This window comes from Ipomoea triloba, chromosome 8 (genome assembly GCF_003576645.1).
Source record: "Ipomoea triloba cultivar NCNSP0323 chromosome 8, ASM357664v1".
In the NCBI taxonomy this organism is placed as follows: domain Eukaryota; kingdom Viridiplantae; phylum Streptophyta; class Magnoliopsida; order Solanales; family Convolvulaceae; genus Ipomoea; species Ipomoea triloba.
The window spans coordinates 17,936,415-17,954,802 of NC_044923.1; the positions used below are offsets into that span (position 1 = coordinate 17,936,415).

General features: G+C 39.9%; 1 long non-coding RNA gene across 1 annotated transcript; it reads right to left on the reverse strand.

Moving 5' to 3' along the window:
* Positions 1-10,812: 10,812 nt before the first annotated feature.
* On the reverse strand, positions 10,813-11,334 carry LOC116026629. The gene is made up of 3 exons (XR_004099864.1): positions 11,291-11,334; positions 11,104-11,202; positions 10,813-11,013 (listed from the first exon to the last, which is right to left on the reverse strand). It is a non-coding gene; the product is annotated as an uncharacterized LOC116026629 (long non-coding RNA).
* Positions 11,335-18,388: the final 7,054 nt, after the last annotated feature.

The following is an 18,388-nucleotide window of genomic DNA, read 5'->3' on the forward strand; positions in this document are numbered from 1 at the left end:
TTCATATTCATCCATTCTAGGATTTGTAGCTTTATAAATGGGTAACACTTATGTAAGATCGGGTCTCAATCTGTGAGATGGGTCGAATCTTTTTTATTAATGAGTCAAATCATTGATTAATGGATCAGATCTTTAACATCATTAATCAAATATTCGACCCGTCTCACGGATTGAGACCAATGAGACGGTCTTACACAAGTTTTTGCCTAATTAGTTATACTATTTTATTTACGAGAAACTCTATAATTTTTATTCAAATGTAAACTCTAAATGTCGGCTAATAGACATCTCCCCACAATGAATTGAATTTAGAACCTTTACCAAGTCAGCTAGGCTTGCCAGTATTAGAGTTGTAATGAAACAGGTTGATTTAGCACGTGCTATTAGCCAAATTAGTAGCTAGGTACATGTCTAAACCTGGGAAATAGCATTGGCCTTTGGGAGACAATTAAGTTGATTCTTCAATATTTAAGGGACACTATGGGCATAGTATTGTATTTAGAGATGATAATTCTACTCGCTCGCATCCTATGGATTCTCCGCATCTTCGCCCTTAGGGTTTTAAAATACCTTCACAATTTGGGTAATGGGTGCAGCGATGGGGGAATTTTGTTTACCTGCGCGAGTATAGGGGCGAGTGCGAGGGGAGGTATTCATTTATTAGTATTTATTTATTATATAAGTTTATGTATCTTTTATAATTAAAAATTAAATACATAATGAATTAAACTTCTTTATGGGTTAGTGCATCAGAGGTTCAATTGCATTATCATCTCATTGTCTTAGTTTTTTGTTTATGAAAATTGAAAGCGAACAACACAAATAACATAATGGGCAATAAACACTTATTTCAATTTATACTACCAACACAATTTTAGTTCCAATTAAGGAATAACATCATTGGCTCTTATTAAATTTTAGAGTTATGTTCAAACTTATAAAAAGAATCCATGTGATAATTAAATGTAGCATAAAATTTTTATTAGAGTTACGTGTAATATTAATAATTAGAGTTGTTGGTTGGGTATTACCCGCACCTACAAAATCCCCGCAGGGTGGGGATGGGTAGAAATTTTATTACTCGCGCGGGTGCAGGCCTCCCCGCCCCAATGCCATTCCTAATTGTATTTTAGGAGTAAAGAGAGTGAGCATTTAGTCCTGGGATGGATTCAGATTATGCCGGTGACAATGATAATAGACTTTTTACAACGAGGTATATATCGCTTTGCTCTTAGTGGTGGTCTTATTTGTTGAAGATCATCGGTTCAACCTATTATAGCTTTGTCTACAACTGAAATAGAATACATGATTTTGACTGAGGTAGCTAAAGAGAGTTTGTGGCTTTCAAGTTTAATTATAAGGAATTAAGCAAGATGGAGTTCAGTTACATTGTGACAGTCAGAGTGTCATCTTTTTAGATAAAAATCAAATGTATCATGTCAGAATCAAGCATATTCATGTAAGGTTCCATCAGGTTAGAGAGTTGGTTGTTTCTTATGAGATATTATTGCAAAAAATTTATACTAGTGAAAATGCAGCAGATGTCTTGACAAATACAGTTACTAGTGACAAGTTCAAACATTATATGGACTTGTTGGGTGTTTACAGATGTTAAATGAGCATGGTTACTCTGACCCATGGGTATATGTGATATAGATTTTTCTCCTAAGCGACATATTCGTCAAGGTGGAGATTTGTTGAGTATGTCTTATATATATGTACGATCGTGATCGTAATAAGGAATAGAGTGGAACTAAGTAGGTTGGGCCCATGGTATGTATAGCACATGGGTATTTTTGTACATGTACATGTTTAGAGATACCTATAAATATGTTGATTGTATTTCTAATAAGTTTTTTATCATGATCACAATTAATAAAAGAACAGTTTCACTCCGGTAGAGGTAGACACTTTGTTGAACCACATGGAAATCTTGTTTTAACTTGTTTACTTTCTATCATTGTTATTGCTTCTTGTTCTCGTTAATCTCAATATAAACAGTTGTTCCGCATAATACCTCTACAAATAGATACATGACCTGCATGTTAGTTTTCGACCATCATCAATACATAATTTGCATGTTATGTCTCGGCTACCATGAATACAAGGTCTGCAAGTTACTTTTCGGCTATCGTGATTACATGGTTTGCATGTTTGGCATAACATATTCTTTTTCCAACCTCACAAAGTATAAATAAATAGGAATAGATCAGCAAATGTCATAGCACATATACTTACGGCTACGACTTTCTTGCAAATTAGTACTTTATACTGGAATTCTATCCCGTCTAACTCTATTTATGCTCTCTTGCTTTAATTAAAGTACCTCTTTGCTTTCAGAAAAAAAAAAAACATCACATGTAAAGAATTAAGTGGCCCGGTGATAATAACAGTAGATACATGCAACACGTACCAATTATAACAAATCATTATATATGAAATAATGTATCTTCATTACAAATCACAATGTAACATGTGCATATTATCTCTAATCAAAACTAACGACATTCAAGAGGCCGGAAAGAAAATAGACACGGTTAAAGCCCTCACACTGTAAAAAATAAAAAAAAATAAAAATAAAATAAAAAATATTGTAAACATAATATTCTACCCCAAATATCAATCTAATGAGAAAATTAATTTCTATTCATCTAACAAGTCACTAACCAAACAAAAAATTGACACATTTTAAGGGTACCTAATCATCGGTCAGCCTTTATATTATATTAGGCTTGACACATCAAGTAGAATAGAAAGAGTAATATTTAATAACTCATTGGAGGAATAAAGCAGTTGAAATAGACATATCTTCTGATCTTCATAAACGTATACTCTGCATGTGCATACTTTATATTATTATTTGCCAGTTGATTAAGACAAATAATAACCTAAGCCAAGTTAGGGACCAAAGAGTTCATGCATGAAACGTTATGTTATTGCTTGAAAGGTTTTGAATTCTACTGCATAAACTCTCAATTTCTACTCCCTTAATTTTATTCCCTAATAATAACATGACAAGTAATGATAAGTTATCTTTATCATGTGGGTCCCAATAAAGATATCTACATCAAAAATTTGTGTGATGAAGTAAAAAATGAGAGTAGATTTTGAGAGTTCAAGTAATGTTTTTCTGGACGTTTATTCTACTTCGAATAAGAGAATACAAATTAATTTAATTGATGATGCAGTAAGTAATAATAAATAAGGAGTAATAATAGTACTAGTTGTAGTACTAAAAAAAAATACTACTAGTTGTAGGTGTAGATAGCTTCAAAGTCAAAATGTAAATGAAACCTTAATTAATACTACGTACATAATAATACTACTAGTTGTAGGTGTTGATAGCTTCAAAGTCTAAATGCATGTAAATTAAACCTTAATTAAAAAACTAATACATCACATGCCAGTGCATGTCTCCTATCAATACACAACTCATAAATTCGACTTTTTTTTTTCAAATTTAAATTAATAAAAGAACAGTTTTATTTCTAAAAAATAACCTATTGAATCATATAAATATTTTTGTTTTAATACTTAAAGATGATTTTATGAGTCATTTCCATTTTTGATCCTACTGTTATTGGGGCATTGCCAATTTTAGTCCACTTCATTAATTTTTGCCACATTGCGACCAATCTTATTTAGTCATTGCCACTTTTAGTCCACCGTTAAAATTTTCATCAAATAACCGTCCAAAACAGGGGTATTTTGATCTTTTCATGCTTTGATCATCTCCTTTACCCTTTGTAGTGGTTTTCCTTACAGATTTTCATCTAATGAAGAGGTCCGGCGAAAGCCATGGCTTTGTAACGTGACTCACATGGCTTTCGCCGGACCTCTTCAATGGATGAAAATGTGTAAGGAAAAGCACTGCAAAGGGTCAAGGAGATGACCAAAGCATGAAAAGACCAAAAATACCCCTATTTTGGATGACAATTTGACGAAAATTTTAAGGTGGACTAAAAGTGGCAAGGACTAAATAAAATTGGCTGCAATGTGGCAAAAATTAATGAAGTGAACTAAAATTGGCAATGCCCCAATAACAATAGGACAAAAATGGAATAACTCTGATTTTATTTAACTTATTTTTTTAAAAAAATGGTTTTAACTTCGTCGTATTATCAAATTACGTAAATATTGTGTATTCCTTGTCTATATGTTTAAGTGTAGATAACATGATGAATGGGTAAGGGATCTGGGGATTGCGGATGCGTGAAAAGAAGGAATAATAGCATTGCTCATAATCCCTACCAGAAGTTTTTTGAAATTTATGTCAGATTAAATGTCACATGGAACATAGAGAAAATAAGAGGGAGAAAGGTGAGGATCTTTGCAAATGAAGAGTTATTTGTGGTCCCAAGGAAAAAAGTTGAATGGAGTAACAAATGTATGACATGTGTTTATTTTATTATTATATTTTTTAAATCAAAATTCTTTTTTTTTTTCCTCCTCTATCATTTTTTTCTTTCATAATCACACTTACAAAAACTCCTCAAAAATCGCAAAATAACTATACTAAAGATGCTCAATCTCATATGCCCAATGCCTCTAAGGCTCTAAACCTCAGCCACGCACACGTAAAGACTTTCCACCAAACTCCCTCTGATCTTTTACTTGTTCTCCACAATTTTACTTGGGTAAACAGACCACTCTTTAACAATTGACTACTTAATTTAAATTATATTTTGAATGTGATAGAGTATTGTGCAATCATTTAAATGGGACATTTTATTAGAAATTTTTAATAAAATTAAATAACATTTTAAGTGGTTATTTTGTGGTGTGTGTATGTTGGGTCTACTCTTAATTTGGATCGAGTAAAAATAGATTCAGGTTCTTCGAAGTGGAACGAAAAAATTGATATGTTATACGCTCAAAAGAAATAATTGGTGAATGAGAAATTGATTGTTAAAGTAAACCCATTTGCAATTGAAAAATAAGAGAAGTGGAATGATATGATGTGGTTCTTTGTTGATTAAGCTTAATTAAAGTAAGTTGTGTTGATTAAGCTTGTAATTATTTAGCTTTGACTTTGGGTGATTAGCTTGAAAGTTGAAATGAGCTTTTACAAGCACCGCAGTGTTCCTTTTAGAAGGAGCACTAAGCTCCATTCGGGGGGAGCTATTTGCTCTAGAAGGAACTTTTACCGTTCAAAATGAGCTTTTAGCTCCTGAAGGAGTAATAAAATTTCGAAAGAAGTTTTTTCAAAAAAAAAAAAATTCCGAAAGAAGTGGTATGTATTAGAGGTAGTAGAATAAGTCCTATTAGTTAAAGTCAATTTCCTATTTCATAGCCTATTGTATAGGTTGCCTATATTATTCTCTCCATGTATAGTTTATCAGTTATTCAATTCCAAAACAAAACTCCTCAATTTGGTATCAGATTAGCGATAGGATTTCTTTCTCTCTCTCTCACCTACGATGGCCGCGCAAGACTCCGAACGTACCGTTTCCGCAGCCGTTGCTCCGGCACCGGCCAACACCCATCAGAATCACCTCACCTCGGCTCACCACTTCGTGTCGCTCAAACTAACGACATGCAACTACCTGTTCTGACGCACTCAATTGGTGCCGTTCCTCAAAGGCCAGAACTTGTTTGGCTATGTCAACGGGAGCACTCCGTGTCCACCGGCTACGCTCCTTCCCTCCTCTGCTCCCACCACTGTTGCGTCATCGGAGGCCACCTCCGCCGCTGCTATCAACCCGGCGCACGCAGTTTGGATTCAACAAGATCAGAGTATCTTGTCCATGTTGGTGTCCTCACTCTCGGAAGAGGTAATGTACCTCGCGGTTGGCCGATCCACCGCGCGGGAGGTGTGGAGTTCCATTGAGGCTGCATTGAGCTCCTCCACCCGTGCTCACTGCCTCAACCATCTAGCCCAATTCCAGTCGCTGCGGCAGGGAGACTCCACGCCGGCGGAATATCTCGGACGGGCGCAACATCTAGTCGAGGATTTGGCTCTTGCCGGCCAGCCGGTTTCCCTCGACGAACAGAACCTCTACGTCTTCAGGGGGCTCCGGCCGGAATTCAGAGCAATGGTGGCTTCATTGGTTGTCTCAGGTAACCCCGTGTCAATCCCTCAACTATCTGACTGCTTGCAAACACAGTAGTTCATTTATGGCGATGAGTTCGCTGCTGGTGACGCTCCTCTGCCGTCTGGGAATCCGACGGCGATGGTAGCGAACAGAGGTCGGCAACACACTGGTGATGGAGGATCCGTTGGCCGACAGCATCGTGGTGGTGGCCGCGGACAACACTGGCAGGCGAGATATGCCGCTCACACGGCCACACTACCGTGTTTTGTTACCGCAGGTATTCGGATCAGCCACCAGCGCAAGCTCATGTTGCGGTTGCTGGGGACGTCGGCGTACAGCAGGAGGGCGCTGCTTAGATTCCAGACATGGGAGCATCCTCCCATGCTACTCCTGATCCAGCGATGATAACGGATGCCGAGGGATATTCCGGAACTGACGTGCTCCGAGTCGGTGATGGCACAGGTTTGGGTATTTCTAGTATTGGTTATGCTACGATTCCCTCAGTTTCTAAATCTCTAAAATTGTCCAATATCCTGCATGTGCCTAACTTGTCTATGCCATTGTTATCTGTTAATCGGTTTACTCGTGATAACAATGTATTTTTCGAATTTCACCTGTCGTGTTTTGTTGTTAAGGATTCCATCACCAAGGCAATTCTGCTTAAAGGGCCTAGCTTGGGTGGTCTGTACCAGTTGCATGTTCCCCGGTCTCACATGGCGTTTGTATCCGCCCGTGCATCTCCCGCGGTGTGGCATCGTCGGTTGGGTCACCCACACAGTCGTGCTCTTCAGCGTGTCCTAAAGCAGTGTCCAGTTGTTCCTCATAAGTCGGGTCTCCCACATCTCTGTTCACCTTGCCAACTCGGCAAATCATGTCGTTTTCCATTAGATAGCATAAAAACTTCCAGTTGTAATGTCTTAGATCTCATTTACACAGATATTTGGGGCCCGGCGCCCGTTATTTCAGCTGGGGGTTTTCGTTATTTTGTTTTATTTGTAGACGATAGCACTCGGTTTTGTTGGTTTTATCCTCTTCGTGTAAAAACTGATATATACAAAGTGTTTGATCTTTTCCGGGCCATGGTAGAACGGCTGTTTTCCCGTTCTATCAAGGCTATACAGTCCGATTTAGGGGGTGAATACAAACGCCTCCAACAGTTGTTTCATTCCCTTGGGATTGTGCACCGTCAATCGTGTGCCTATACACATGAACAAAACGGCCGTGTAGAGCGCCGGCATCGGCACATCGTTGAGACCGGTCTAGCTCTACTCGCTGACAGTTCAGTCCCGCTAAGACACTAGGATTCGGCCTTTGAAACGGCCACTTATCTGATCAATCGCTTACCCTTTTCGGTGTTACAGTTTGACACACCGTTCTATCGGCTTTACAAAGTCCCACCCACATATACCTCCCTTCGAGTTTTCGGGTCTCTGTGTTTTCCCTACCTAAGGCCATACAACCGTCACAAAATCGAGTTTCGTTCCGCCCCGTGTGTTTTTCTGGGTTACCCTCCGTCATTCCGGGGATATCGTTGCTTAAATACTAATACTGGAAAAACCTTTATTTGTCGTCATGTCCGGTTTGACGAGGGTGTTTTCCCTTTTTCTACTATGTTACAGGAGAAACAGCAGCTCCCACCGGCACCGGAGCCGTGGGGAACAAGCCTCATGATACCGGCTGCAACACCCACAACGCCACCAACTCCTGCACCGGTGGCAGTACCCACCGTTAGTCCTCCACCTCGGGCTACACAGTGCCGTGGTACTGGTGAGCCGCAACAAAGAGGCCACACCATGCGCCTTCGCCACATGACACGAGGCACTGGTGAGCAGTTTTACGCCCTAACAGCCGACTCCACTACAGCCGATCCCACCTGTTACACTCAAGCAGTTGGGCACCCTCAGTGGCGAGACGCAATGGACCAAGAGTTCAACGCACTTGTTCATAACAATACCTGGACGCTAACTCCGCCAAAACCAGGCATGAATATTATAGGGTGCAAGTGGGTATACCGGACCAAGAGGAAAGCAGATGGCAGTGTTGAACATTACAAGGCCCGCCTTGTGGCTAAAGGGTTTAATCAGGTAGCCGGAGAGGACTTTTTTGATACATTTAGCCCAGTGGTGAAACCCACGACGGTTCAGCTTCTCTTCTCTATAGCTGTTTCTCGCAGGTGGACACTCAGGCAACTTGACGTCCACAATGCATTCCTAAATGGATTCTTAGCCGAGACTATTTACATGAAACAACCACCTGGCTACGAAGATCCGGCTCATCCGGATCATGTGTGTCACCTTCAACGCTCCCTGTATGGGTTGAAACAGGCTCCAAGGGCGTGGTTCAAGCGACTTCATGATTTCCTCATCTCCATCGGGTTCTCCGCTTCAAAAACCGATGTCTCTCTGTTTTACTACACCTGTGGCACCACTAAAGTTTTTTTGTTGGTTTACGTGGACGACATCATCATGATGGGAGATGACTCGGCTCTAGTTGACTCACTACTTCTGCGGCTGTCAACGGTGTTTAAGATTAGAGATCTTGGCACCCCGAGTTTCTTTTTGGGCATCGAGACGCTCCCTGTTGAGGGCGGCTTAGTTCTGTCACAACGGTGCTATATGAGTGATCTATTAGTTCGGGCAGGTATGACTGATTGCAAGCCACTCACGACACCAGCATCAGTCACTCAGGCAGTAACTCCCGCAGACGAGGAATTCGACAACCCGACTCAGTACAGGCGTTTAGCTGGGGCACTACAGTATTTGACCATCACTCGCCCGGATCTCTCCTACGCCGTTAATCGCCTGTGCCAGTTTATGCATACTCCCACCGTTGAGCATTGAGGTCTCCTGAAGCGTGTCCTCCGGTATGTTAAGGGCACTCTAGACTACGGGCTCCGAATTGCACCATCACCTTTGACGGATATTCATGCTTTTTCCGACTCCGACTAGGCTGGGTGTCCGATAGATCGCAAGTCCACTAGTGGGTATGCAGTATTTATTGGGTCTAACTTGATCTCTTGGGTTTCCCGCAAGCAACGCACCGTTGCTCGTTCCTCAACAGAGGCTGAGTACAAGGGCTTAGCTGATGTCTCGGTTGAGGTCACATGGGTCGTGTCATTGCTACAGGAATTGGGGCTACACTCCGGCCAACCGGCCATACTCTGGTGTGACAATCTCGGCGCAACATACATGTGCGCTAATCCGGTATTTCATGCCCGCACCAAACATGTGGAGATTGACTACCACTTCGTCAGGGACAAGGTTGCCTCTGGGGACTTCCAGGTTAACTTCGTGTCGACTAAAGATCAACTTGCTGACATATTCACCAAGCCTCTACCCTCTACCCTCTACACGTTTCGCTGCTCTCCGGTCCAAGCTCAATGTTGTTCCTCTCCAACCATGCGCTTGAGGGAGTGTATTAGAGGTAGTAGAATAAGTCCTGTTAGTTAAAGTCAATTTCCTATTTCATAGCCTATTGTATAGGTTGCCTATATTATTCTCTCCATGTATAGTTTATCGGTTATTCAATTCCAAAACAAAACTCCTCAATTGTATGTACTCTGGAAGGTGTTTTGCGGACTTCTCATTACGTTTTTCAGTGTATTTCCTTTGGGTTTAACCTTTCGGTATATTGTTTTGGAAGCGTTAATTCTGATTCTTATGAATTAATTTTGAATTAATTTCAATTTATTTTTCAAGAATTAACGTACGTACAATTGCGTTAATTTACAGGATTAAATATGAGTTGTTATGGAGATTACAAATATGATTTAATTTAAATGTTAATGTCATTGTTAATTGTTATTTATTTTATCATCTCATATATATAAATTCCCTTGGTGTTGGGTAGGTTTTTTTAGCAAGTTTTCGAAAGAACTCAAATTCCTTGATTTTCTCTCCCTTGAAAAATACTTTTCTTAGAAAATTTATGCCAACACTTCCGGTAAAATTTGAAGTGATCTCCTTTTGTTCTAGTTCGTCGAAAGTAATATAGCTTGAGTGCTTAACTATATTACTATAATCTATTTTATCTAGGAGACTGACGCTACAACGCTTCTAGCACCCTCAAGAGGTAGTGAATCGATATGATTGTAAGAAGAACATGTATTACACATGACTTGAATTTTAATTTCCTTGATTTCTAACCATTTTTCTTTCGCTTTATATTCTCATAATTTCAAACCCTTTATTTTATATAAACAAATTGTATTATCAACCTATTATTATCACCTACAATCTTAAAACCGATCTTTTTTTTAATAAGTCGATGCTTTCCACTAATGTTGACAATAGAAACATGAATGTTGTTAATAGTGCACATTCGGGTTCCGGTATAGCTAGCGGTTGTTCGCACGCAAGGGGTAATCCCTATGGTGCATATGCTTGTGATTTTCAATGGGTACAACTGTTGGCTAAAGACACTAGTACAGATTTGGGCATCCGCTACCCTTGTAAAGGGCTTTCCGCTATCCTTCTAGAAGGGTAGCGGATGCCAGGGTCGCTGATAGCCTCTGGGTTTCTGCTACCCTTGTAGAAGGGTAGCGGATGATAGCCTATCCGCAGAACGGTAGCGGATTCTTTTTTTGTTTTTTGTTTTATTCCGCTACCCTTCTTTCCTAGGAAGGGTAGCGGATTATTTATTTTATTTTTAAAATTAAATTATTATTTTTAAAATTTTCAAATTATTTTAAAAATCCTGAACAAAATTATACTCATAAATTAACCATCAACTCAATATTTTAAACACAATAGTAACCATCAACATAAAATATCACATACACTACTTTTAACACATGCAATGCAATATAATAATCTCATAAAATAATCCAAGCAAATACTTTCAACACAATAATAAGTTATAAACAAAAGATAATACTTAATCTAAAAACAAATTACAAGCACTCTTCCAAGAAGTATTTTGCCCAATATTCTCGAATCTCTTCAATTTCGTTGGTAGAGTACGAATTGATTTCAAATACCTACAAAACAATTTAATTAATCAAATTATTAAATATGTTAATTAATAAAATATAATTGAACTATAAATAGTTCTATTTAAATTCACTTACCCCATCTAAATTATCAAGAGTTGAGTATTTTGTCACAATATCAAACATGTATCGCATCACATAATATCCGCACTCAACACCTCCCGGTTGTTGTGGACACTACAAAATAAAATCGATATATATATATTAGTAGTTTAAAAATAAAAATTCAAAATTTCACATTAAAACTTTAATTAAATTTTCATACTTTGCATGCTTTCCAATCGATATTCCTAGCCGCTCGTCCATTGGCCGGCGCTGTGAGTCGCGTGTGTAGGTTTGAGATCTGTTGTTGTCGTCCTGTTAACCATGTCACATATTATATGTTATTATATTGTAATAGTTGAATTAGTATTGGTTAGTTTCAGTCAACAGTTGGTACCTATAGGTTAGGAGAGTTTTATGCTAACTCTCATATAGGTACCGTACTCTTTTTGTAATTTTGTTAATCAATCCAAATCCTACGTTCATCTGGTATCAGCCTACGATCGATCCTCTCTCTCCTACCCTCCCAACCGTTCCACTTTTACGATGACGACACCGGTCACCGACGGAGCTATTACCCGCCCTTGTTCCTTCGCCGCCACCGCCGGCACCCACCATTTCCACAGCCAACCACCATGTCTCTATCAAATTAACAGCCAGAAACTATATATATTGGCGTACACAAATTCTACCCTTTCTCCGTAGCCAAGCTCTGTTGGCATGGGATACCTGGATGGAACCGTGCCATGTCCATCTCCCACACTCCCTTCCGCCGTGCCGTCATCGACCGCCACCACCTCGCCGCCGGTCTCCAATCCAGCATACGCGTCGTGGATTCAACAGGATCAAGCAATCCTGTCTCTCATAGTCTCCTCTCTCACGAGCGAAGTCATGTATTTGGTTGTCGGCAAGGAGACATCGTGTGAGGTTTGGGAGTCGATCACCGCTGCTTTCGCCTCTCAATCTCGCACAAGGTGTTTGAGTCTCCTTGGGCAGTTCCAAACTCTCCGGCAGGGGAATTCCACTCCGGCAGAGTACCTAGGGCAAGCTCAAATGCTTGTGGAGGCTTTGTCGCTGGCAGGGTGTCCTCTCACAGCCGATGAACAGATTCTATACGTTTTGCGGGGATTACGCTCGGAATTCCGGGCAATGGCGAGCACCCTTACAGCCGCTGCGACGCCAATAACGCTTCCCCAATTGGTTGATCATCTACAGGCTCAAGAGTTTCTTCATGCGGAAGAACTGGGTGGCATGGATTCCTCGTTGCCGCAGAGCACGCCCGCAGTGTTTTACGTTGGACGTGGCAGAAGCAATTCCAACACCAGAGGTCGGAGTTCCGGTGGTCGCGGCGGCCGTCAATGGCGTGGTCGCGGATCGGGGTCTACAGGCAGAGGTGGCGGTCGAAACTCCCCATGTTGCCAGATCTGTCAGAATTATGGCCATACGGCTGTCAATTGTTTCCGCCGTTACAATGATAAGCCATCCCAGCAAGTGCATGCAGCATATTCCGGAGATGCGGTGACATCTTCCTCGGCGGATTCCTGGTTCCCGGACACAGGCGCAACATCGCATGCCACGCCAGACGTTGGTTTGCTGGATCACTCTGAGCCATATAATGGCACTAATGTTCTAAAAGTGGGAAACGGTTCAGGTTTGGATATCACCAGTGTGGGTCGCACGGTTATTCCCTCTAAGTTGCACCCTTTAAAAATGTCACAAATTCTTCATGTCCCCAACTTGTCACTTTTGTTACTCTCGGTTTATAAATTTACTAATGAGTATAACGTTTATTTTGAATTTCATAAAGATTTTTTTCTTGTGAAGGACTACACCACTCGGGAGGTGTTTCTTAAAGGTTTCACTACGGGTGGTTTGTATCAACTGTCGCTTCCACACAGTCATAAAGCCTTTCTCACTGCTCATGCCTCGCCCAAGATTTGGCATCAGCGTTTGGGTCACCCCCACAGTCAGGTTCTGCAGTGTGTTCTATCACACTGCCCAGTTTCGTCTCATAAAGCCACTACGTTAGATGTGTGCTCGGCCTGTCAACTTGGGAAGTCGTCGCGGTTTCAACTAGATAGGGTCAAAAATAATAGTACAAATGTGTTAGATTTAATTTTCACGGACATATGGGGTCCATCACCTGTTATTTCTCATTCCGGTTTTAGATATTTCGTTCTGTTTGTAGATGACTATTCCAGGTATACCTGGTTTTATCCGCTCCTTGTAAAGTCAGACATCTATAAAATTTTTACTTCTTTTCGGGCGATGGTAGAACGTCGGTTTTCACGTTCTATCAAAGTCATACAGTCTGATTTGGGGGGGGGGGAATACCGCCGTTTACATAATATATTCGAATCGTTAGGTATTTCCCACCGTCAATCATGTGCCTATACACACGAACAAAACGGGAGGGTAGAGCGCCGTAACCGTCACATTGTGGAAATCGGACTATCCTTACTAGCACAAAGTGTAACACCACTAAAATTTTGGGACTTTGCCTTTGAGTCAGCCACATTCCTGATCAACTGTTTACCCTCGTCAGCTATAGGTTTTAAAACTCCTCATTTCCAAATATATAACACCCAACCCCCGTACACCTTCTTCCGTGTCTTCGGGTGTCGGTGTTATCCATATCTCTACCCCTATAATCGACACAAAATCGAGTACCAGTCAGCACCTTGTGTTTTCCTAGGTTACCCAGTCACTTATAGGGGATACCGTTGCATGGACCTTAACACTGGTAAGGTCTACACCTGTCGCCATGTTCGTTTTGATGAAAATACCATTCCTTTTCAAGATACCTTGTAGGAAGTTGTACCGCAAGAATGTGCAGATTTAGTCTGGGCAACTGCACCTATCCGTACTACTGATAATTCTATTCCTCCGCCAGTACCCTCTGTCTCAAATCCGTCTTATCACCTGACTGACTCTTCTCGAACTCAGACTGACTCCCGCTCGTCAGCTACTGCAGATCCCCAAGTGTCCGTGAGTCAGGGTGTGTCTAAACAAACAACAGCAGGAGGACATGCTATGCGCACACGCAAAAAGACGAAGGGAACTGGAGAGCAATTTTATGCACTACACACGACTACGGACCCTACCTGATATACACAGGCGGTCAAGCATCCCCATTGGAGAGATGCGATGGATCAGGAGTTTAATGATTTGCTGCATAACAACACGTGGAAGTTAATACCGGCAACCCCTCTTATGAATATAATCGGCTGTAAATGGGTATTCCGCACCAAACGCAAAGTAGATAGCACTATTGAGAGATATAAAGCTCGTCTTGTAGCAAAGGGCTTTAATCAGGTTGCAGGGGAAGATTTCTTCGACACCTTCAGTCCCGTGGTTAAACCAACTACAGTCAGACTCCTATTCTCACTTGCAGTTACACATTCATGGGTTCTCCGGCAGTTAGATGTTCATAACGCTTTCTTGAATGGTCATCTATCGGAGACTGTCTTTATGAAGCAGCCACCAGGGTATGAATTAAAGACCCGCTACACCCTGGCCATGTGTGTCAGCTACAGCGTTCACTGTATGGGTTAAAGCAAGCCCTGCGTGCCTGGTTTAAGCGTCTACAAGACTTTCTGACATATGCAGGTTTTGCGTCCTCCAAGACCGATGTCTCCTTATTTCACTACACATCGGGAGATTCTCGGGTTTATTTACTAGTCTATGTTGATGACATCATCATGATGGGTAACGATGCGCCCTTGGTTGATTATCTTCTTCTCCGTCTCTCTAAAGCCTTTAAATCCGGGATTTAGGCACACCTGGTTTCTTTCTCGGCATAGAGACTCTGAAATATGACGGTGGGTTCTTGTTATCACAGAAGAGGTACATGCAGGATATTCTTGTTCAAGCAGGCATGACTGATTGCAAACCACTGGCGACTCCAGCTGCTGTCACTCAGTCTGCCTCACCTTCTGTTGAGCCGTTCGATAATCCTACACAGTACCATCGTATTGTTGGTGCCCTACAGTACCTAACTATTACCCGGCCAGACTTGTCATTTTCAGTCAACCGTCTTTGTTAGTTTATGCACTCACCGACAGCCGATCACTGGGGTCTCCTCAAGCGGGTGCTACGCTATGTTAAGGGCACTCTAGACATGGGACTTCGGGTCACTCCGTCTTTGCACTCCACTTTACATGGCTACTCTGACTCCGATTGGGCGGGCTGTCCGATCGACAGAAAATCGACTAGTAGCTACGCAGTATTTTACGGTTCCAATCTCATATCATGGGTTTCTCGTAAGCAGCGCACTGTTGCTCGGTCATCTACAGAAGCTGAATATAAGGGGTTAGCAGATCTAGCTGCATAGGTCACATGGGTTATTTCCTTACTCCGGGAGTTACGTCTGCACTTCGGTCAGCCCGCTACCCTATGGTGTGACAACTTGGGTGCCACGTATATGGCTGCCAATCCGGTATTCCATGCTCACACCAAACATGTTGAAGTCGATTATCATTTTGTACGCGACAAGGTCACTTCAGGAGAGTTCACAGTCAGCTTTGTATTAACTCAAGACCAGATAGCAGATATCTTCACCAAACCGCTTCCAGCTCAGCGTTTCACTACTCTGCGCACCAAGCTCAATGTTGTTTCCTCTCAACCTTGTGCTTGAGGGGGCATGTTAACCATATCACATATTATATGTTATTATATTGTAATAGTTGAATTAGTATTGGTTAGTTTCAGTCAACAGTTGATACCTATAGGTTAGGAGAGTTTTATGCTAACTCTCATATAGGTACCGTACTCTTTCTGTAATTCTGTTAATCAATCCAAATCCTACGTTCATCCGTCCGATCCCGTGTTTGTTTTAGATCTGAAGATCCCGTGTTTTTTAATTTTTTTTTTCTTTTTGTTTTTAATTTTGATTTTTCTTTTTCTTTTTTAATTCAAATTATTTCCGCTACCTTTTCTTTTAGAAAGGATAGTGGATACATAAAGTAATAAATATATCCGCTACCCTTTCTACGAGAAAGGGTAGCGGAAATTCCACCCGTCTTTTTATCCGCTACCCTTGTTTTTAAAAGGGTAGCTGTTTCTTGTTCATTTATTTACAAATATGCCACCGCCCTTTTTTTTAAAAACTATACACTACCCTTGTTTGAAGAAGGGTAGCCTAAAGTCATAATTCTATTCTCTATTTTGTACTAGTGAGAGCCTTTGAAATTCAATGGGTTGAATTTGAAAAGGTGGCAACATAAATAAAATGTTGTTCTACCTAGTGACTCCAACTTGGCATGGTTTTTGACCAAAACGATTCCTAGTGAAAAGGAAACATGAGTTTAACTCTCAAACCGTTAGCACAATAGAGGCTTTGAAATATTTGATTTCCTATGTTGAAATTGCGTTTTTTTAATGGTTTGCGTAACTCATTGTATAGTGTATATTGTAAATTGAAAACAGCCAAGGAGTTATGGGAATTTTTGGACCAAAAGTATAAGAGTGAATATGCTAGGGCAAAGAAATTTGTGATCATCGACCGATTTCTTGAATACAAAATTGTATATTCGAAGACGATCCCGAGTCAAGTTAAAGAGATTCAGATGATCTTCAACGAGATGCTTGACGAAGGAATGCATTCATATGAGAACACCCTCCCACATAAAAAGTATGGACAAATTTGAACTCTCAATTTAGAGGATGTATGTGGCTGTGATTTTTTAATAATAATAATAATAATAATAATAATAATAATAATAATAATATATTTTAATGAATAAGGGTCAAATAGGTCATTGAACTACACACAAAACTGCAACTGGAACATCCAACTTTTAAAAACTACAATCAAGTCCCTGAACAATTCAAAATTATGCAATTAAACCTAAAGTGACATGTTGACCTAATATCCGTTGATGTGGCAGTTACTAAATTAAAAAATTAATTTTTGTAAATAACTCGGTTACATTTTTGTAAATAACTTTAAAGTGCAAGTAACAACATTATAAATTACAACTTTCAAAAAAAAAAAAAAAAAAAAAACTATAGAGTGCAAGTAAGTAAAACAGCTAATTTCGTTTTTGGTCCTAAGTTTATGTGTCATTCCATTTTTATTCTTTCTTTTTTTTCTTTTTTTTCAGAACATCCCCTATTAGTAGAGCCATTTAAACGTGTTTAGCCCGTCCCTCCCCGCAAAAAAGACGAAGCGGGCTTTGAACTTTATGGCCCGTATTTTGACAGACTTTTTAGCTCACCCTGCCAAAATGGCGGTCGACATGGCCCACCTAATATGTATATGTTATTAATAATAGTGTGTGTGTATACACCATTTTATATATAATTATATATATAAATATATGTTTATGTTTTTTATATTAAAAAATGTATTAGTAATTAGTACATTGTATAAATTATTTGTTATTGGCTTATAGATTAACAAAATATGTATTTGATTATTTATTAGGACTTATTACTTTATTAGTTATTATTGTGTTTAACAAATTACAAATGCATTAATATATGTTTAAACTATCCAAATTATTTTAGTGTACACTTATTATTTTTTTCATATTAATTTTTATTTAAATTTAAAACTTTTCAAATTTGACGGGCCCCTATGAATGCCCGCATACCTAAGGAGGAGCGGGGTGGGCCAACCTCCCTTAGACCCACGTACTTTTTCATGTGGTAATACTACTATTTCATGGAGGTTTGTTAAACAGACTATGGTTACCACTTTTACAAACGACTTAGAGATTATTGCTTTATATGAAGCCACACGAGAATGTGTCATGTGTATGATTGAGATCATTAATATAACATATCTATAGCTCGTGTGGCATAGCAAGAAAAATGCATTACCTCATTGTCCTATATGAGGAGAATGCAACTTGTGTTCTACAAATGAATATTTGGTACATCAAGGGAAACTTGACGAAACATATAGCACCAAAATTCTTCTACCTCAATGAGTTTAGAAGAGTGACAAAATTAGCATACAAAAGGTTCACCCTAATGTTAATCTATCATATTTGTTCACTTAATCTCTCCCTACATCAACTTTTAAGAGATATGTTTATAATATTGGGAATGTGCATACGTGGAAGATTGTAATCTTCATATGGAAAGACATTGTCTAACCTTGAACATTGGCCTTAAAGGCTCATAGTTGTACTCTTTTTACTTTGATTATGTCTTAAAGATCTTTGATGATGGTGAAACTCTTCATCTTTATAGTCTTATTAGTTTTTTTGAATACTACTGACTCGACTATAGTACAATGCAGTATCTGTTCATAACTACTCCACTGAAGCTCGAACTCACTACCTCCCGTATAAAGGGAAGGGTTTGATGCCAC